Raw genomic sequence first — 20,684 nt, 5'->3', positions numbered from 1 at the left:
ATGAAGGGGGTGGGGGCATTCATAGGTCAATGTTCACTTGCACTGATCTGTGTTTAAACACTGGCATACTCGAGATCCAATGACAGATGTCTGACATCACTCGCGTAATGTCCAGTGGCGACTGTAGATTAGTCCTGACACTCGCTAAGCCATACTCCTGCGTTGATGTACTATCCCTGAGGTATTCATTGAGTAATAAATAACTAACTGCTGGATGGCGCCATGTGTCTTTTTACACAGGGGTCCAGTCACATTAATGTGACATCATTCAGCAGTTGGTGAAAAAAAATGTTAATAAAATTAAGTTAGAACTTTGGAAACAATACACCAAAATCAAAATAGTGGTTTCAGTTTTAGTATATCTGTCACACATATAGTTCTATATGAACACAATACTTATGAGCCCGACTCTCACAAATGTGGGCTGCACTTCGAAGCACTCATTCATCGTACAATCTTGTTTCCTGTTCATCACTCAATGTTCTAGGAGAAAAACATCAGTCGGCCGTTGTGGCCTATTAGATGTCAAGTCCCATTGTGCTCAGAGCCATTTAAACCATTTAAACAAAAACATTATCTAAAACATGTTTCACGGCCACCTCTTTGTTTTCCCGTAACGCTTTAAATCGTTCACGTAATGTATTTCCTGGAAGTGAATATTTTTCACTCGCTTCCCTGGTCGTCATTTCAACAACTCTTAACTTCTTGTACGACTTCCTTAGTGTTACTTTCTATAGATTTATGTCGTGACTTCTCCATCTTCCCCTATTAAAGAAAAAAACCGCAAATATTTTAGTTTTTACGCTATCTGTTGAGTCTCACACAACACGCAACTGCCTTGTCCGACGCAACCAGGATCTATCGACGTGGCAGTTTAACATTCCCACTCACATTAATCGAGCCAGATCAGTGATTTTTCAGTCGTTTTGGATCCACGGCTCCCTTGACCTGAACATAAACACACGCGGTCCCTTTCGCGCATGACATCTGACTGGAAGCGCGGGGTAAAGTTTCGAAAAAAAAACAGTAACAGTAGTTATTGCTTTATAATCTGTTAACAAAACACATATAATCAACTGTAAATGTTCTTAGATCTTATTCTTGCAACGAAGTCAGTGTGACGTATGAGCTTGCTTCTTCTTCATCAGTTCTTCAAAGCTCCCCGCACGACTGAAAAATGCGACTCGTATCTCTTTCTCGACATTCACTCGCGATCTAAATTTCGTGTTGATGACTGCCAATGCTGACAACCCTTCCTCACATAAATACGTTATTGCAAACGTATCAAGACTCGTAGAGACATATATGTACGTGGTGTCTGTTCTTTCGAATTAAGAAAAAAAGGAATTACAGACATTGGCCGGAAGCAGGCATTGATTGAAATCAATGGGGAAAGTTAAAAATTTGTGCCGGACTGGGATTCGAAACCGGGTCTCCTGCTTACTAGATATATGCTCTGACTACTTTCTTCATTAATGTTTTATCTTTTTTTGGTTTTTATTTTTTTATTTTATTTTTTATTTATGTATTTACTTTGTACTTCAGCTCCAGAATTTGGGACGCAATTGTACTACAAATTGTTTCTGTTAGTAAGAAAGCAATGCAAACAAATTAAGTCACATAAACCATCCAAATATGAAATACACTTTAAAAAATCGCATTTACTTCATGCGTCCATCTTCCAACACACGAGTGAACTCAAAACCTCTCAGAACAAATGAGAGAATGGGAACTCCTACAATTATATTGCTTAAACAACAACCCCACGGTCAAAGGAAATCAAAATAAAGACGAAAAACAAATCCTGCACGCCATTCCACGTGCGCTTCTCATCGGTGGATAATGTTCATTGGTACTAAGTCGATAACCATTTCGCCTCGTGTCAAGGTCCACTACGGCGGTCCCAGTACAGCTCAACTGCGATGGAGTATGAGGACACTGCGCAAGTAATTTGCGAAGAATTGTTGATAGCGAGAAGTGTGCTACGATTATCTTGGAGATATTGCCAATAGTCAAGAACCATCTTCCTCACGGCAGAATAAGTAGTAAGTGGACATGCGTTTAACACTGCGAGAGCGTGAGTCCTCGCGGTCGGTAACTATCCTCTGCGCATGGAAAGCGCCCGGGACTCAATCGTGTGAGGTGGGGCACGAAGGTAACAGGCGTTGACCTTCTGTACCAGTGTCCTTCTGTACCAGCAAACGCTGCTCCACATGTTAAACGGTGTTCGTCAATGTCCGGGAGGTGGCACTATGGGCAGAGGGGAGGATCCGTCAGCCCAACAGCGTGCAACCTTTGTCGCGACACATATTTCCAGTTGAGCACATGGTACCACATTGTTCTTGCTCATGTAGGGAGGAAGGGCTGTTGGACTACTCTCCACACCACAAGCCATAGTGTGACTGGGAATTTGGTCTCAATCAGATTGCGAGGGATGGATCTCAGCAGCAAAAGGTAGATGTCTCTCGCCTTCAGAGCTCAAGTGGTGGGCAGATTAACTATATTAGAGTATGAATGCCCAGATGGGGAAAACAGAGGGAGCGATGTGTACAATCGTAACAGGTGGCAGAATGGACATAAACATCAGTGCCTCCAACAGACTGTCTCTAAGTGAAGTACGTTGGCGAGTCCTCAGTTTCGCCATTCTTCACAAATATAAGGCTGCAGCCCACGCTCGTACATTTATGAGTCTTAGTCCACCACCACGTGGGGGGAGGGGGAGGTCGCAGCGGACTTCAAATAGGATTCCAGCCGTAAGGTAACATCCGACTGCCACTTGTAATCTGCGTGCCATTGCTGTCGGTAGTGGGAGAACCTGAACCATGTGTATCAACTCGGTCGCCACGTGAATGTCAAGATACTGGACACGCTGTAGCAGGTTCATGTGTCGAAGGACGTTCTGGCAGATTTCAGTGCATATCGCCTGCAGTAGACATCTATAGTTCATACTTGCCGTGCGAAGCATATCACTTGTAAATGTAATGCCCAAATATTTGATCATATCCACCTGTGGGAGGGGCGCCATACAGCCCTTCTGGAGGCCCCTTCCAATACGAACTGCTGCCGAGTCATTCATGTGGCTTCTCGCCGCCAATTCATATCGGTTGAGCCATTCACGCACCTCATTACTTGATTGGACCAGCAGTAGAAGGACATCACCATACGCTCTGCAGTGGAAGATGGGGCCTCTGAATGTAATCCACAGAAGTCTGCGTTTCAAAACTCCTATTAGCGGGTCCAGTGCAATCGCGTAAGCCGGCCGATGTGGCCGAGCGGCTCTAGGCGCTTCAGTCTGGAACCGCGCGACCGCTACGGTCGCAGGTTCGAATCCTGCCTCGGGCATGGGTGTGTGTGATGTCCTTAGGTTAGTTAGTTTTAAGTAGTTCTAAGTTCTAGGGGACTGATGACCTCAGATGTTAAGTCCCATAGTGCTCAGAGCCATTTGAACCAGAAACTGTTTAATCCCTATGTGGATCAACTAACAGAAGATAAAGGACTGTATGGATACTTTCAGGGCAACGGCACGCCTTAACAACCTTGTCACGAGTGCACGACGTGTTCGGTGCGGAGAAGATGATCAGAAATGATCAGAAGAGGCAATCGCGTAAAGAATCACGGACAATGGGCATCCTTGTCGAACAAAGTGCCGGGTTTGCAAGGGAACCACCGTGTGTCCATTTACCAGCACAAGCGATGATGCCCCGTGAAGAGGCGCAAAATTACATTGAGAAAGTCAGATGGATATTTCATGCGAGCAAGAACTGATATAACTGTGGAAAGCGTGGTCGAAGTCAACTGAGATCACAGCAGCTCGAAGGCGATAGGATGTGGCGAGAGCTATTAAATCCCGACATTCGCCAGTGACCGTTTGGATGTTGGTCTCTGCACCTTGTGTCGTTTGCTCCACTAAAAGTATAAGTGGCAGGACGTTCTCTATGCGCGCTGCCAGGATCCGGGAAAGATATTAATAGTCAGAATTTAACGTTGAAATCGGGCGGCAGTCCTTGATCGACTGACGTCTTGAAGGCTTGTATATCAGGATGAGTAGTCCATCGACGAAGGCAGGTGGCACGCAAAAGCTGGGGGAAATCTGCTCTCGATACATGGTGTGGGAAGTCAGATAGAATTCGAGCGACTGTTCGTCTCACCCGGGCGACTTGTTAAGTGCATCCTTATCTAGCGTGTCCTCGATATGGTCCTGCGTAATCTTCGCTAAAAGTGACAATTCTGCTGTGTACTCGAGGGTGCGGGTCACACGCTGCAAACGTCGTTATCGTCCCCCTCCTCTATATCCTCCTCCTCGTGAAAACGTCGATAATGGTCGGCGAAGGTTTCCACATCGGCTGCCAGATTGGTTAAAAATCGAACATCCGGCAAAGTGAGTTCCGTGATTAGCCGTCGCCGGCGTCAACGGCTATAAGCACGATGTGGAGCATAGATGGGATTTGGCCGCTCGCTCGGTCTTGACGCCGCGACCGCACGACGACCCATCTCAATCTTCGCCGTGTAAGAAACAATGTTTTGGCTTTAATTCGGCGGCTTGCCACCTGTCGATCTGGTGACGGTGGTTGGGATGCGGGTTCGTGAAGCATCGTGTAATAAAAGTTCGACGTGTGACGATACTGTGCAGCGATGTCCTTTCCATATTGTATTAGCGCCCGCCAGAATGCTGGTTTTGCACAGTCCATCCACCATGCCAGCGGCGAAGGGTATCGTGGAAGAGGTGTTTCGCAGTCCGCGAAAGAGGCGGCGATAATCTGAAGGCATTCTGGGTCCTAGAGGATCGCCACGTTCATCTTCTACATACCACGGCCGTGCGACACATGTTGTTGCTGGAGGGTGCCCGAGCATATGACGACACTATGGTCTGAGAAGGCAAGAGGCCACTGTTTGGTTTCCAATACTCCCGGCGCAAGATCACGTGAGACAGATATGCGATCGACTGGCCGATGGATTAGTAAGATATGTGTGTTTAAGGTGGTCACCTAGCACTTTCTCTCAAGTATCGATGAGATGTAGGTCTCACACGAATACCTGAAGTTCTTGACAAGTCTAAAAGGGTGGGACCTGGTCTTTGGGATTTAGCATGCAGTTAAAACCGCCGCCTGAGATATACTGATCGTAGCGACCAGGAAAGGGGGGGGGGGGACTTCCTCTGAGTAGAACTGCGGTCTGTCGCGGCGTTTGTCGGTTCCTAATGGAGCACATACGTTAATAATACGCGTACCCAGCGCCGTGATCGCCAGTACCTTGGCGGAGGGGAGGGAGGTAAATCACATCTTCGATGGCAATACCGTCAGGTATTAGTACCAGCGTACTGCTGCCAGTCTGATCACCCACTCTCACTATTTTGCATAAGCACATAAATCAGGGATGGAGGCGAGACGCACTTCTCGCAATAAACCAAAGTCAGTATCCGATTTAGGAAGCATCTCTTGCGGCAAATGTATCGTCACCATCGTTTTAATCGTATTGAGGCTAACTGTGGCGATATGATAAGCCTGCCATCGAACTGCGGGTGCAAAGCTATTCATTAGGTCGGAAATGTCTATTGCGTGTGTCAACCTGCATCTTCACCTCTGGTCACCCCCAACACCACCGGCGCGGACCTTGGCAGTGTAATTTGTGTTGCGTCATCGTTCTCCCCTCACGCCATTGAACACAGCCTCTTCAATCGTCTCCTGAGGGCATGGGAAGGGTGCCCGTACTTCGGCCTGTGGAGGACAGCGACCGCCTCGCATATCAACGTCTGTGGATAAGGACGAAACTTCCTCAGTTCCAATTTGTGTTTCCACGCTGCTGCCGGCGGTGGTTGCTTCCGCAGGAGCACCGTCTTGGTGCCCCAAGTCCTCGTCCTCCAGCGGTTGATCCTCGATCTACCCTGAGGCTTCTCTACGCTTTTGCTTGCGATACTTCGGGGATCGTTACTTTCTGTTGTGTCCTTCTGACAACGGCAGTGACTCACGACGCCCTGGCACAAAGGCCGCAGTTGGCATGATCAATGAGTCTGTTACAGGTTTATCGTCACGAACATCGTCATCTGTCGACGGAGGCGGCGCTGTCGGAGTGGAGTCCGCGACACGTAAAATGGGCGTTTCGTCTTTCCGCCGCATCGGAGGATGCTGCGGTGGGTCGTCAGGCAGCATCGAATGGCGCCGTGATGCGGCAGCAGTTGTCGGGGCAGCAACGGCGGTGTCATGTCCGTAGGAGGTAGTTGCGTTGGATACGCTCGGATCAGAGGCGGCCCTCCTTCCCGCATTCAGAACAGGTCCTGGTTGTCTATGGTAAATGATGATCGCTCGGTATTCGCCGATATAGAGACATGAGGGGACATGTATTAAGTTCATTTCTGACATGTCGAACTCCGTTCAGGACAGTATATGTTCGGAATTGCGCCCACATTTCCGCGACATGGTTATACTCGTATACAGTGGGGCGAACTCCTGGGAGTTCAGATGGAAGTTCAATATCCTGATCATGCAGAGTCCCAAACCAGGATGACCGACGTCCACGTATCCATCAGTGTGGCAGAAACGGAGGATCCGTTCACATGTTGCATCATTGATGATCTTGCATTATATTATACTGCTCACAATGGATAGACTATGCCGGTAATGTCAACCGTCGGGATTTTTCACTTCCTCTCGTAAAAATCGTTCGACTTCCGATGCTTTTGGTCGTGCAAATTCGTTTTGGAACGTAAATTTGAGCGTCGATTTTCAGTATTGATTCGCCATGCTTATCTATATACTCAAGCCGGCGCGCACGAAACGGCCGACTAATGAGCAAATAAACATGAACGCTCCCTCCGCGGCGAGGACACAAACAGCACGTCCACATTGCTACCCTACTAAAAAGCAAAACTGGGCAGACTGGTCATTGCAACTGCACAGACTTCCCTAACACGCCTTCGAATCCCAGTTCGGCAGAAATTTTCAACTCTCCCCATTGATTTCAATTAATGCCCACTTGCAGCCAATGTCTAATTCCTTTGTATCGTAAAGCCTTGTTACCTGCTTGCGGATACATCTGCTCCGCCAAGCACCAAATCGCAATCAGTAATGAGGAAGCCATCTTCGATTTCAATGTGGAGTCTGAAAAACGATAGTTGCTCCTATTTTTCAGTGGTAACTGTCGATGGAAGTTCTGCACTGAAAAGATGTTCGATCCATTTGTGCCGATCAGTTTCTTCTTAGAAAGTAATCAGAAATTAAATGAGCCACAAACACAGTCTTTCATTTTACATTCAAATTAAAGTCATTGTCTTCTAAAACCGTGTGAAGGCTGAAATTTTATCTGGCAACTGCAGCATGTTGGTCTCAGTACCTTGAATGGAAACATTCAACGAATGGAGCTTCTCAAATATGTCACAAAGATACACCAAATTAAAAATAAAATCACTGTCTACGATTGAAGTAACCGTCGAAAACTTGCGGTTTTATTCTGAAATGACGCGGCAAGAAGTCCAAGAATGTTTTACACAAAAGTGCTGTCGCGCAAGAATTCGTTCTCAATAAACCACATGCCCGCACAGGACAAGGAGCCCCTTTTGCGGATCAGAGCTTGCAATCCGGCGTTACAGACAGCCATACTACGACATAAATCTGTACACTCGCCTACGCAGTTTTTAGTTTTCGTCCATTCATTTACTTGTTCGAAGAGGTCTGTTGCTTTTGCTCCAAGACCTATATTCTTGCAGAAAATATCATGAAATTTGTTGTCATATGTAAACCGAACTTAACAAGTTACACTACTGGCCATTAAAATTGTTACACCAAGAAGAAATGCAGATGATAAACGGGTATTCATTGGACAAATATATTATACCAGAACTGACATGTGATTACATTTTCACGCAATTTGGGTGCATAGATCCTGAGAAATCAGTACCCAGAACAACCACCTCTGGCCATAATAACGGCCTTGATACGCCTGGGTATTGAGTCAAACAGAGCTTGGATGGCGTATACAGGTACAGCTGCCCATGCAGCTTCAACACGGTACCACAGCTCATCAAGAGTAGTGACCGGCGTATTGTGACGAGCCAGATGCTCGGCCACCATTGACCAGACGTTTTCAATTGGTGAGAGATCTGGAGAACGTGCTGGCCATGGCAACAGCCGAGCATTTTCTGTATCCAGAAAGGCCCGTACAGGATCTGCAACATGCGGTCGTGCATTATCCTGCTGAAATGTAGGGTTTCGCAGGGATCGAATGAAGGGTAGAGCCACTGGTCGTAACACATCTGAAATGTAACGTCCACTGTTCAAAGTGCCGTCAATGCGAACAAGAGGTGACCGAGACGAGTAACCAGTGGCACCCCTAACCATCTCTGCTGAAAAGCTAATCATTTGCACATCACAGCATCTTCCTCCTGTCGGTTATATTCGCGTCGGTAGCACGTCATCTTCGTAGTGTAGCAATTTTAATGGCCAGTAGTGTACTTAATCTTTGCTAAAGTAGTTTCATAGACAAAATTCGTACAACAGGTCTAAGATGTCTTCGTATAATTTACCAGTTATTGTGAGGCATTTTGACAACGTGCTTCACATCTCCAGAGCGAACTGCTCAATAACATTGTTCTGTTATGTGGGGTTGCATAAAGCGAATCGGCAGGGGCAGCTGGATCACCCTGTACGCATTACCTCACATTTATCCACATTCAAGGAGAACCACTATACTTCAGACCAAGTGGAAATGTTGTCCTCTTTCTGCGGTTACTAATTATCGTCCAACGACGACACTTCCCTATACACAACAATATCACAGCGAACAAAATTAAAGAACTGATGATCCTGTCTCATAATTCGACGTCGGAGTATAACATGCTGGGCTGTGTCAGTCAGATATCATATCATTGCAGAGATAGTCTGTTTGACCCTGTCTTGGTGAGCGGTTGACAGTGCGGCACAGTGTCGAACTTCTTTCGCAGTTTAGCAAAGCGCTGACATACATGATTGCGACATGGGTCCTGGAGAAACTTCTAGGACTAATAGGAGATTGAATCCCGAATGCTGATTTTTCCGTGATGTTTATTGATAAAGTTACCACGAAGCGAGTCTCCGGTGCAATCACACACACTGCGCCGTAACGAGTAGAGCTGTAAAGGGAGCTGTGGTAAGAGCTCAGACACCAGTGGTGAGTCGCTTGTTGGTAAGTCATCCCGTCCACAAAAAGAGATCACGTCTGGCTGCGCCGCTATGTTGTGGGCGTGGCAGGGGGAACGGGTGGGAGTGGCGGGGAGGGGGGGGGGGGAGCAAGGCTTGGACCACCCAAGGTGATTGCGCAGCCGTGCACCTCGCTGCACCAGCACATCTGTCAGGAGCGATTTAGTTCCACATGCAACCACGCTGCCTGAAGCAGTAACCGCCTTTGCCAGCATAGCAAGACGAAGCTATAGCGAATTTCTGCTGTCCTGGTAAATATGTTTAGCGTTTATTGTTGTGTATTTTATTATTGGCTTGTAGCATAATTATTTTTAGATATACCAACTAACAAGAATTTACATATACAGAAAAGTAACTTTTTCCCATCTGCATACGTACATTTTAGGGCATAAATTTTTAATTCGACATCGATACAGGGTGAGTCAGGAGGGAAAAAAGTACATGCTTTGAGACTCGATAGTATTAATGATTCTGAACAAAAAACTTCAGATGGACATATGCGCTACTGCCAATGGTTTCCGAGACAGAACACGTTTAATATCACATTTGTACGTTTTTCTTTAATAACTCGAAAACCGCACACACTAACGAAAACGTGTCTCAGTACAGAATTAAAATAAATTTGCAACAAAAAAGGTCCTATTTATTTGGACTAACAGCTTGCGCGAAGAGGTCGCGAGAATATTGGAAACCTGTAGCTTAAGTACTTTCTGTAGGCCAGTTTGAGGTAGTTTTGCGACTTGATAGACCACACGCGTCCTGTACCGAAATGTTCGCGTCAGCTCCCTCTATACTACCGTGGTACGTTGTAAACGACAATGAATAATACAGAAAATAAATAGAAAAGTATATTAAAAGTGTTCTATCTCGAAAACCATTCGGAATAGGGAATACGTCCACATCAAGTTTTTTGTTCAGAATCACTAATGTTCTCACTTGTCAAAACACGTACCTTTCCTCCTGACTCACCCTGTATACATTCATAGCTACAAACTTCTCTGTATTAAAATATTAAATGAGATTCAAAGGCCAACTTTACTTTTAGATTTTTTTGTCTACTTGTGCTATAAACCTGGCTATGACCGCATATGGACTCCTGGTGGTATCTCCAGGAAACGGAAGATGCAAAGCGGCGAACAGTGACCAAGACTCGAGAGCTCCTGATTCTCTTTTCTTGCAGCGGTTGCACTGAAAGATGGCGTGATTTATATCAGGAATTTTTACGTCGCCACATTGACAAGAAAGTTTTTCAAATAAGCTTATTTTATGCAAGTGGGCAGGGGTAGACAAGACGCATTCTCACAGTGCAGTAGACAATTTTTTAGAGAATCTTCCATATTCAGGTCACAGATCTTCAAGGATGAGCCTATTGTCACACCTCTAGAATCGTGAGGAAGATCACTAAATCTAATGTTTTAGTAGTCTTGTTTGCTGTGCTGCGGCACCAGTTGGTACGACTGGCAAGTGATTCACTGTTGCCCAGGGGACGCCCCAGTTTGGAGTGTGAATATGGTATGTACCATAGTCTTCGGTGAGGCCTCTTACTTGGACTCAATCAACTGTTATAGTTACCTGACTTCAGTCGGGTGGCGATCTATAATTCCCTATTTAGTCTTCTTTTGGAAACCAAGTTATTTGCCAAGATCGCTATGTTAACGCAGTTACTGCATAATTAGTTTCGGCAATACGTATTTCCACCGTGAAATCTAAAAAGAAAATTTGTCAAGGTTATAGGTTTACAGTCAAAACACAAAAAGTATTGCAGGGCACTTACAACAGCTCAATGACAAAAATTACATACTATTAAAACTGGGCAGTAGTAGTCACATCATACAATGCTCACACCTCTCTGTCACATGAGGACTTAACAGTTTGCTGTAAAATAACAACGCTCATAAAATTCTGCTCATATGGACGGATAAATGCAAAGACAACATATGATAATGAATACCTCTAATAAGTAAAAAAAAAAATTACAGCATAATGTTTCTTTTATATATAATTTGTGTAAACTTTCCCGTTATGTCTACTTGGTGTATACTACTTAGGCGTCACATTCTTCCTGTTAATCTCAATGTTGAACAAAAGTGTGACCCTGTTACATTAGTTGTAATCGACGCCAGTCAGTGCAGACCGTCACCTGGTATTGCCTCTCAGCACTAGCTTCCGTTATACTCCAAATTCTTTTGCAGCCAACATGGCTTCATACCACGAAGGGGCAAGATGTGGTATGTATCTGTCTTGTGGGTGCCATGTACACCCAAAGTTGTACACACATTATGATATGACATCCGCTATGTTACTGTAATGCCTCGACTTTTTTATGGTATGTTTTTATTCAAAATTTTTTACTTATTACTGGTATTCATTATTATATGTTGACTTCGGACTGTTTCCGTCCGGCCGTGCGGTTCTGGCGCTGCAGTCCGGAACCGCGGGACTGCTACGGTCGCAGGTTCGAATCCTGCCTCGGGCATGGATGTGTGTGATGTCCTTAAGTTAGTTATGTTTAAGTAGTTCTAAGTTCTAGGGGACTTATGACCTAAGATGTTGAGTCCCATAGTGCTCAGAGCCGTTTGAACCATTTTTTTGTTTCCGTCCACGTTAGCAGGATTATATGAGAGTTGTTATTTTACGGCATACTGTATAGTCCTCATCTGATAGAGAGATGTAAGCATTGTATGATGTAACTACTAGTGTCCGGTTTTACGAGTATGTAAATTTTGTCATTCACCTGTTGTGTGTGCCCTACTACATTTTTTATGTTTTGACTGGTAACCTCGACACATTTTATTTTTGTAGATCTCAGGATGGCAACAAATATTGCCAAAACTAGTCATCCAGTGACTCTGTTATTAAGGAACCGTATTTGCTGACACCTAGCAAACTGCGGAATTCTTAAAGGGCCTAGATATTCATCTGTAAGATTTTTGTGTTTTTTTTTATATTATGTATTGTTTTATGTATATTTAACCATTTACATACAAACTCCTTGTAAAAGAATGTAAAATGACCATGTAAGCCATATGAATAATAATAATAATAATAATAATAATAATAATAAACACTATTATTTTCCTTGATTTTCTGGACATATTTAACTTAGCATCATTTAAGCGTCCACGCCTTTTGTCTTCTAGACAAATGAACTGGTAGTAGATGATTTATTTACGATGAAATGCGCTTGCGTCTATGCCTGCTCTGTCTGTGAAGCGCAGTTTACACTACCCTGGAGCAACTGTTTATATTACAAGTTGGTTTGCTGTGCCCCCTCGGTTTTAAAGTTTTACGAAGAAATGACAATACTGTGGATGCCAAAAGCCTGATACTTTGACCAGAATAGGAAGTCTTTAGTAACTACGAGAGGCCAGCGGCTTAAACAAATGTTGACAGTCACTCAGCGAAATAGAAGTCAGACCACAACGCGCGTTATTCAAAGCGGCAAGGGGGATTTAAAGTTTTATTTGAAAGGGGAATTCGGCTATGAGGTTCTAGCAGGGGAACCTCAGAACGAGAGCGACGCAAACACGGGCGTGCCCTGAGGGGAAAACACGGTAGCAATGATGGGGCACACTGGATCAGCAGCTGCCTGGCCGTCCCCGCTGCTTCTCAATCCGGCGATCTCAACTTTTTATATTTCTCGTCCACTTATTTCCATATTTCTCATTTTCGTATGCATGCGATGTTACAATGTAGGAACTACTACATGATCTCCGGTGAAGCAATTCCAAAATGCAGATGTTAGTACTTCAGCTTCCTCTTTATCGTCGTCTGTTTCGACGCTAAAAAGCGTTTGCACAGACGACTAAGTTCCGTTAACTAATTTAACGCAAGGCCAATTTTTTTTGACAAGTTGACAGGTAAGCTGTTGCTTTGGAATCCAATCGACACTTTTTGCGTAGCTATCCATAATATTTGCTGATTTCGTCCAGCTTTGGTTTGCAGACCCTGTCAAAACTTTGTGTTCTGCCTTACGGCCGGTCTTGTCATGGGGGAAGCCACGTCAGAGAGGTCCACCGCATGAGCGTCTAGGGAAGTGATTCCAGTGGTGGTTTCCCGTTGCCTTCCACTGATGATGATGAACTGGTAATGAGGACAACACAACACCCAGTCCCTGAGCGGAGAAAATCTGCGACCCAGCCGGGAATCGAACCCGGGCACCTTGGCGAGTACCTGTCAAAGATTTTGTAATTACGAGCAGCCTTCTATTAACTTGCCTCTCCATTGCAAGCGCTCTTTCATAAATAAACCCCGTAATCTATCTGAAGCGCTTCATGACGCATTATTAATGCTTTTGGTACGTCTACATTAAAATGCTTTCGTTATGTTTGTTTCTTTCTGGGTTCACTAGTGCAATTTGGACGGTGTAGTTATTTTCAAGTGATTCTTCAATTAACGTGCACATTTCAGCCTTATTATAATTTTACAACATTATAAATTACAGAATTAAAATTCGTAACGGATGTACTGTTGATGGACAACATGTCATTATTGTCTTTTCGAAAGTAGTTACATTAGACATCGCAGTACTTGTCAAGAACAGCATATTAATTATTTGAACAGTAAGGGATCATGTTACGGCCACATATATGGCACGCCACAATACGAAGTGACACTATGAGGTAGTTTGCCAACAATTTTACACAAGGACTAAAGTTAACTTTACGGAATATTATTAGTAAAGTACATTTTTTACATTTAGGTCTTCAATAGCATTATTCGTAATAGAGTATGTGGAGAACAAATCTTATGAATGGTCACAGGTTTGCAATACAAAATATATATGTTAATTATAGAATCATTAGAAAACGGCCACATAGCCGAAATTGCGATAGCATACCCAGACGCAAATAAAATAATACTCAAATGGCGAAAGCATTACTATTTTGCCAATTTGGTACGCGATAGTATTTTTGTATTAGTTAATCTCGGGCGCTTTATTTGCCCCGGGCCAAAGTCACCATGACATAACCTCACAAATTATTAGTAACCCTCTTGGTCGATTTGGAGATCTCGGTACAGTGACCCTTCATTGCTGATGTAAGTCATGGCAGCGAATTTAGTGCCACTCTCTTGAACAAAATCAGGGCAGTAAAATGGAACGACGTCGAGACGTGAGAGAGTTGCAAATAGGAGGTATCGTGTTTAGACGTGTCCGTTCAAAAATGTTTCAAATGTCTCTCCGCACTATGGGACTTAACTTCTGAGGTCATCAGTCCCCTAGAACTTAGAACTACTTAAACCTAACTAACCTAAGGACATCACGCACATCCATGCCCGAGGCAGGATTCGAACCTGCGACCGTAGCGGTCACGCGGTTCCAAACTGTAGCGCCTAGAACCGCTCGTCCACTCCGGCCGGCGACGTGTCCGTGACCGCAGCGTTAATGAAGATAAACGATTTGTTGGTGTACCAACACGGACTATCCATGATGTCTACAAGGAACGGGATACCAGTCGCAGCCATATAACACGGCGAAGAGTAGTGACATAAAAAAAAGGTCGTAACCAACAAAGACCTAAGGCAAGTGTGTTGCCTTGTCACTAACAATCTACTTCTCACACGACACGAAATGCTGCTATCACTGAATGGAGGTACGTCTCAATCAGCTTCCGAGCGAACACTGGACACCGGCCGCCGTGGCCGAGTATTTCTAAGCGCTTCAGTCCGGAACCGCGCGACTGCTACGGTCGCAGGTTCGAATCCTGCGTCGGGCATGGATGTGTGTGATGTCCTTAGGTTAGTTAGGTTTAAGTAGTTCTAAGTCTAGGTGACTGATGAGCTCATATGTTAATTCCCATAGTGCTTAGAGCCATTTGAACCATACCGTTCATCACAAGCGGTTTCTAATCAAATTGCGTGCCTATGGAGTGTCGTCTAAGTTGTGCGATTGGATTCGTGATGTCCTGTCAGAAAGGTCACAGTTGCCAGTAACTAACAGAAGGTTATCGCGTGAAAGAGAAGTGATGTCCGGCGTTCCCCAAGGAGATGTTATAGGCTCACTGTTGTTTCTAATCTATATAAACGGTTTAGGAGACAATCTGAGGCGATGATGTTTTCATCTACTGTCTTGTAAATTCATCAGAACATCAAAACCAACTGTAAAATGAAATAGACAAGATGTCTGTGTGGTAAGAAAAGTGGAGACTGACACTAAATAATGAAAAACCCGTTACCCGACAAATCACGCAAATCTAAAGGCTGCCAATTCAATGAAACACCTACGAAACCACAATCACGAACAACGTAACTTGGGACGATCACATAAAAAAATGTTGCAGGGGAGGCAAACCAAAAGCTGCGTTTTATTGGAATGACACCGAGAAGAGGCAACACGGCTACTAAATACACTGCCTACATTACGCTTGTCTGTCCTATGCTAGGGTACTGCTGTGCGATGTGGGATCTTTACCATATTGGATTGACGGAGAACGCTGAGAAAACGCTGAGAAAACAACGGCAGCTCATTTTGTATCATCGTGAAATGAGGGAGAGAGTGTCACAGATATGAAACGCAATCATTAAGATAGCGGCGTTTCTCGTTGAGGCGCGGTCTTTTCACGAAATCTGAGCCTCCGACGTTCTCTGTCCGAATACGAAAATATTTTGTTGACATCCACCTACACAGGGAGAAATGATTATTGTAATAAAATAAGAAACCAAAGCTCGCACAGAAAGATTTAAGTGGTCGTTTTTTCCGTGCGCTGTTCGGGTGTGGAACGCTAGAGAAATATGGTGAAAGTGGTTCAATTAACCCTCTGTCAGGCACTTAAGTGTGAATTACAGAGTAGTCATGTAGGTGCAGTTGAAAATTTTGATCGTAAAGATTGTATGTGTACGAGTAAAACTAAAAAAATAATGTATTTACTAAGGTGTCATGTATCCTATACATTATTCTGTAAACTGATTTGTTTCACTTTATTTCAACAAAGGAATTCTTCAAATGATTTATAAAACACACAACTAACGAACTAAGATGTATGTAAAAGACATACCGTTCTAAATGGCATGGTTCTTTCGAAAGAAAACTACGGTGTATGCATAAGTTAAAATTCGCACCAAGTTTTTATCTTCATTGGACCGTGTGAACTTTTGAAACACACTATAAATTTTATTGTCGTTATTCGACCATTTAATCTAGACTGCTGGTGCGCACTTAGCGCAAATAAGATTAAACAGTGAGAGTTCGAAATCCTACCCTGGTTCCTCGACGACTTCCTGTGCACAGCTAATAGCGACAAAAAACATTCTGAACTCCTGTTCCTACCTCCGATCGAGAGCACTGCTAAGCGTAAATACGAAATTCCGAGTTGATTTCAACCGACGAACTTCCGCGTTTCTGTGCTGTATATTCAAGGGGCAGCTGACAAAGTGTTCGAAATGTAGTCCACGTTCTCCTCCCCAACGCCTCTACCCCTGTCATCCAACCATTTCTTCCACACGTCAGAGGCACTGACGTTCTCCACCTCTCTCCTACTAAGAGAGCATATCTCACAGAAATGAGTTCTGTGATTTTCATGTAGCCCCGTTAATCGGAAGAGCCAATTCATACACTTATTTATTATCTTCCAATTTTCCCCTGCTTGCTTAATAGAGTACTACACTTAACGTGTGATCAGTGTATTTGTCCTATTAGTCAAAGGTTGTCCATCTTCCGATCCTTGAATAACTGCTTTACGGCATGCAATATGACCATAACTAGAAAATTTCTGTCACGGTGCTGAAATACGGCGATTTACGATCGAGTTGGTTACTTACTAGCGGAACTGAATATAGAAGCAAAATGTCGATCTTCTGCTATCGCTAAGGATGAAGATGTAACTCCTCTTTTAGAATTATTTCTGCTTTACGTGCACAAAAGTCATAAAGGCAACCCACAAAAGTTTCAACGCACAAATAAATTATTACCAAGCAGCAAACGCTCTCTAAAACTTCAAATGGTTACAGATACCAAAACGTCGCCACTAAATACACACATTCTCACCTCTGGTGCTCGTCTTAAAGTCTTCAAGTCTCACCTGTTGCAATCCCGACCTGAAAACAAAAGATCACAGTAAATTTAGAACTGGTGCATCTAAGTTAATGCTGAGCGAATTAGATTAGGAAATGAGAACTCAAATTAGTAGACGGGTTTTGCTATTTGGGCAGCAAAGTAACTGACGGAGGCTGAGGCAGAGAGAGTATAAAATGCAGACTGGCAATTGTAAGAAACGTGTTCCTGGAAAAGAGAAATATTTTTACGTCTAACATAAATTTCAGTGTTAGGAAATTTTTCTAAAAGAATTAGTCTGGAGCATAACCTCACACGGATGTGAAAAAGTGGACAATGCGGACACCAACCAAACGAAATACCAACAGAGGGCGAAAAGTCGAACGGTGAAGAAGTTTGCAGAGGAATATGTCTCTTCTCAATGACTCAGATTTTGCCATCAAGTTATTTAATCTGTTTGTTTATTTCGGATAGAATAGAGGGAGTATTTGACAGTAAATGGTATTACTGCGTTAAAGTATGGCGGAATAAATAATTATCAAATAAAGCTAAGGTTTCAAGTGATTTACAGAACACTAGTCACTTCCGTGTCGTGGTGTCTGGGCGGGCGCTGTGGCTGCTGGTCCCACGCTCCGCCACGAATCTGATATGGCCGTGACCCCCATGATTGACTGGCTCAGTCGCCAGTAAGTTTTCGTAATTTTTTGTTGGCAACTGTAGATTAAGCTTTAGGCTTCGAAACTGTCGTGCAATAAATTAAGGAATTACTGGGAACTGAAGCGGATTTTTTGTTCTATAAAAACACTGCCGGAAAAACGACAGCCATCTGCTGCTCCCCATCCACGAACACATTGCTAGAGCAACCTGAAGAAGACTGAAATACCATCATCCTACAATCAAGTTAGCTAAGTATCTGCACCAGGGGTATTCAGCCTTTACCTGCTGCCCACTTATGTATCTCTTGTTAGCAGTAAAATTCTCTAAATGCCATCCATTTCCATAGTAATCGTGAATTACAAAATGGGGAAGTAACTTAACGTTATAAAATTTATAAAATATAGTTACAACAAGTTAAAGCACATAATAACAACATAGTAAATACTGTATGTCAAAATTTTATGAAGACCTACTGATAATATCTTTAAACCCCAACAGCCCATCACGACAGCTGGAACGCCCACCAGTTAGCTGTATGGACCGGGCTTGACTACCACTGATACACATCATACTAAGACTGACGTGCAACGTAAGTGGCTAAATGTTTGGAGCAACGCAACTATTAATAGCGATATTAACGTGGCTAATAGAAAGCTACCTTCTTTGACTTGTCACCTAAAGTCTATAAAACTGCCGAAATTATACGTACAGGCTTTGGAAGAATGCGGTAAACTGCCTACACGCTAATGTGACTATGAAGCGGAACATCACACAATCCTTCATATTGCTCAAAAATGCCAGCTCCGATCGAGTGGACTGGACAATTAGATACTAATATCTAGTTTACATTTGTACGGTACTTTATTTTTTACTTGACACTTGGTTGTCTTCAATCATTTGATTTTTCCTGCACGTACAGTATTTCGCCTTACATATAAAAAGATAAATAAACACAGAAAGTCATGATGACGAAATTTTGATGATGAAATGTACAGTATATTGGCACAGTAAAAATACTCTAACGATTGTAGACGGATTTTACTACAAAACTTTCTGTTTGTTTCACTGCCTTGGTTTACGAAGAATTGCTACTACAGCTAAAATGTAATTTGCAGCCTCAGCGATACGTATTCACTTTATATGAGTAACTGAGTCTTAAACGAAGATCGCCGTAACAGGTACTTTGTAGCAGTGGCGGCTAAAGCAAAATTTTGCCACTGCGCTACAATATTACAAAAATAAACGAAGGATGTTTCACTTTGTCGTCATGGTAGATGCTACTTAATACTGTCGTGATATTAGCTTTACCTAATGCCCTAACAACAGGTATATTGTTTGTGTATTTGTGAATTCCATTATGTTATTTTTAATAATGCACAAATGTATATTCTAGATCTTTAACTCCCCTTGTATCCCACATATAACCGTTCCCGATTAACAAACATGGAAAGCAAGAAAATGCACTGACAACAACACATCCTCAGAACCAACTCTTTTCGTAAATTTTCAAATTAAATTTTCTCGTATACTCGTGTCTTTTGGCTTACAAGGGCAGTAATCGTAACTAAATTGAATACATTCAAGTTTATAATTTTTCTAGCATTTGTAGACTTGGAGAAAGCTTTTGACAATGTTGACTGTAATACTCTCTTTCAAATTCTAAAAGTGGCAGGGGTAAAATACAGGGAGCGAAAGGCTATTTACAATTTGTACAGAAACCAGATGGCAGTTATAAGAGTCGAGGGGCATGAAAGGGAAGCAGTGGTTGGGAAGGGAGTGAGACAGGGTTGTAGCCTCTCCCCGATGTTATTCAATCTGTATATTGAGCAAGCAGTAAAGGAAACAAAAGAAAAATTCGGAGTAGGTATTAAAATCCATGGAGAAGAAATAAAAACTTTGAGGTTCGCGGATGACATTGTAATTCTGTCAGAGACAGCAAAGGACTTGGAAGAGCAGTTGAACGGAATGGATAGTGTCTTGAAGGGAGGATATAAGATGAACATCAACAAAAGCAGTCCGCCCCAGTAGCTGAGTGGTCAGCGTGACGGATTGCCGTCCTCCGGGCCCGGGTTCGATTCCCGGCTGGGTCGGAGATTTTCTCCGCTCAGGGACTGGGTGTTGTGTTGTGTTCATCATCATTTCATCCCCATCCGGCGTGCAGGTCGCCCAATGTGGCGCCGAATGTAATAAGACCTGCGCCAAGGCGGCCGGACCTGCCCCGCGAGGGGCCTCCCGGCCAATGACGCCAAACGCTCATCATCATCATCATCATCATCATCAACAAAAGCAAAACGAGGATAATGGAATGTAGTCGAATTAAGTCGGGTGATGTTGAGGGTATTAGATTAGGAAAAGAGACACTTAAAGTAGTAAAGGTGTTTTGCTATCTGGGGAGCAAAATAACTGATGATGGTCAAAGTAGAGAGGATATAAAATGTAGACTGGCAATGGCAAGGAAAGCGTTTCTGAAGAAGAGAAATTTGTTAACATCGAGTATAGATTTAAGTGTCAGGAAGTCATTTCTGAAAGTGTTTGCACGGAGTGTAGCCATGTATGGAAGTCAGACAAGAAGAGAATAGAAGCTTTTGAAATGTGTGCTACAGAAGAATGCTGAAGATTAGATGAGTAGATCACATAACTAATGAGGAGGTAGTGAATAGAATTGGGGAGAAGAGAAGTGGCACAACTTGACCAGAAGAAGGGATCGGTTGGTAGGACATGTTCTGAGGCATCAAGGGATCACCAATTTAGTATTGCAGGACAGTGTGGAGGGTAAAAATCGTAGGGGGAGACCAAGAGATGAATACACTAAGCAGATTCAGAAGGATGTAGGTTGCAGTAGGTACTGGGAGATGAAGAAGCTTGCACAG

General features: G+C 43.5%; 1 long non-coding RNA gene across 1 annotated transcript in view; it reads right to left on the bottom strand.

Annotated features, from left to right (window-relative positions):
- The window catches only part of LOC126161625 (uncharacterized), a 1,324,793-nt gene that overhangs the window by 509,123 nt on the left and 794,986 nt on the right, over positions 1-20,684 (bottom strand). The window contains exon 4 of the long non-coding RNA XR_007534935.1: positions 17,186-17,201. This is a non-coding gene — a long non-coding RNA (uncharacterized LOC126161625). The remainder of the gene's footprint in view (positions 1-17,185; positions 17,202-20,684) is intronic.

Source organism: Schistocerca cancellata, chromosome 2 (genome assembly GCF_023864275.1).
Source record: "Schistocerca cancellata isolate TAMUIC-IGC-003103 chromosome 2, iqSchCanc2.1, whole genome shotgun sequence".
Classification (NCBI taxonomy): domain Eukaryota; kingdom Metazoa; phylum Arthropoda; class Insecta; order Orthoptera; family Acrididae; genus Schistocerca; species Schistocerca cancellata.
The sequence above is the reverse complement of the archived record's forward strand: the minus strand, read 5'-3'. Positions and strand labels throughout refer to the sequence as shown.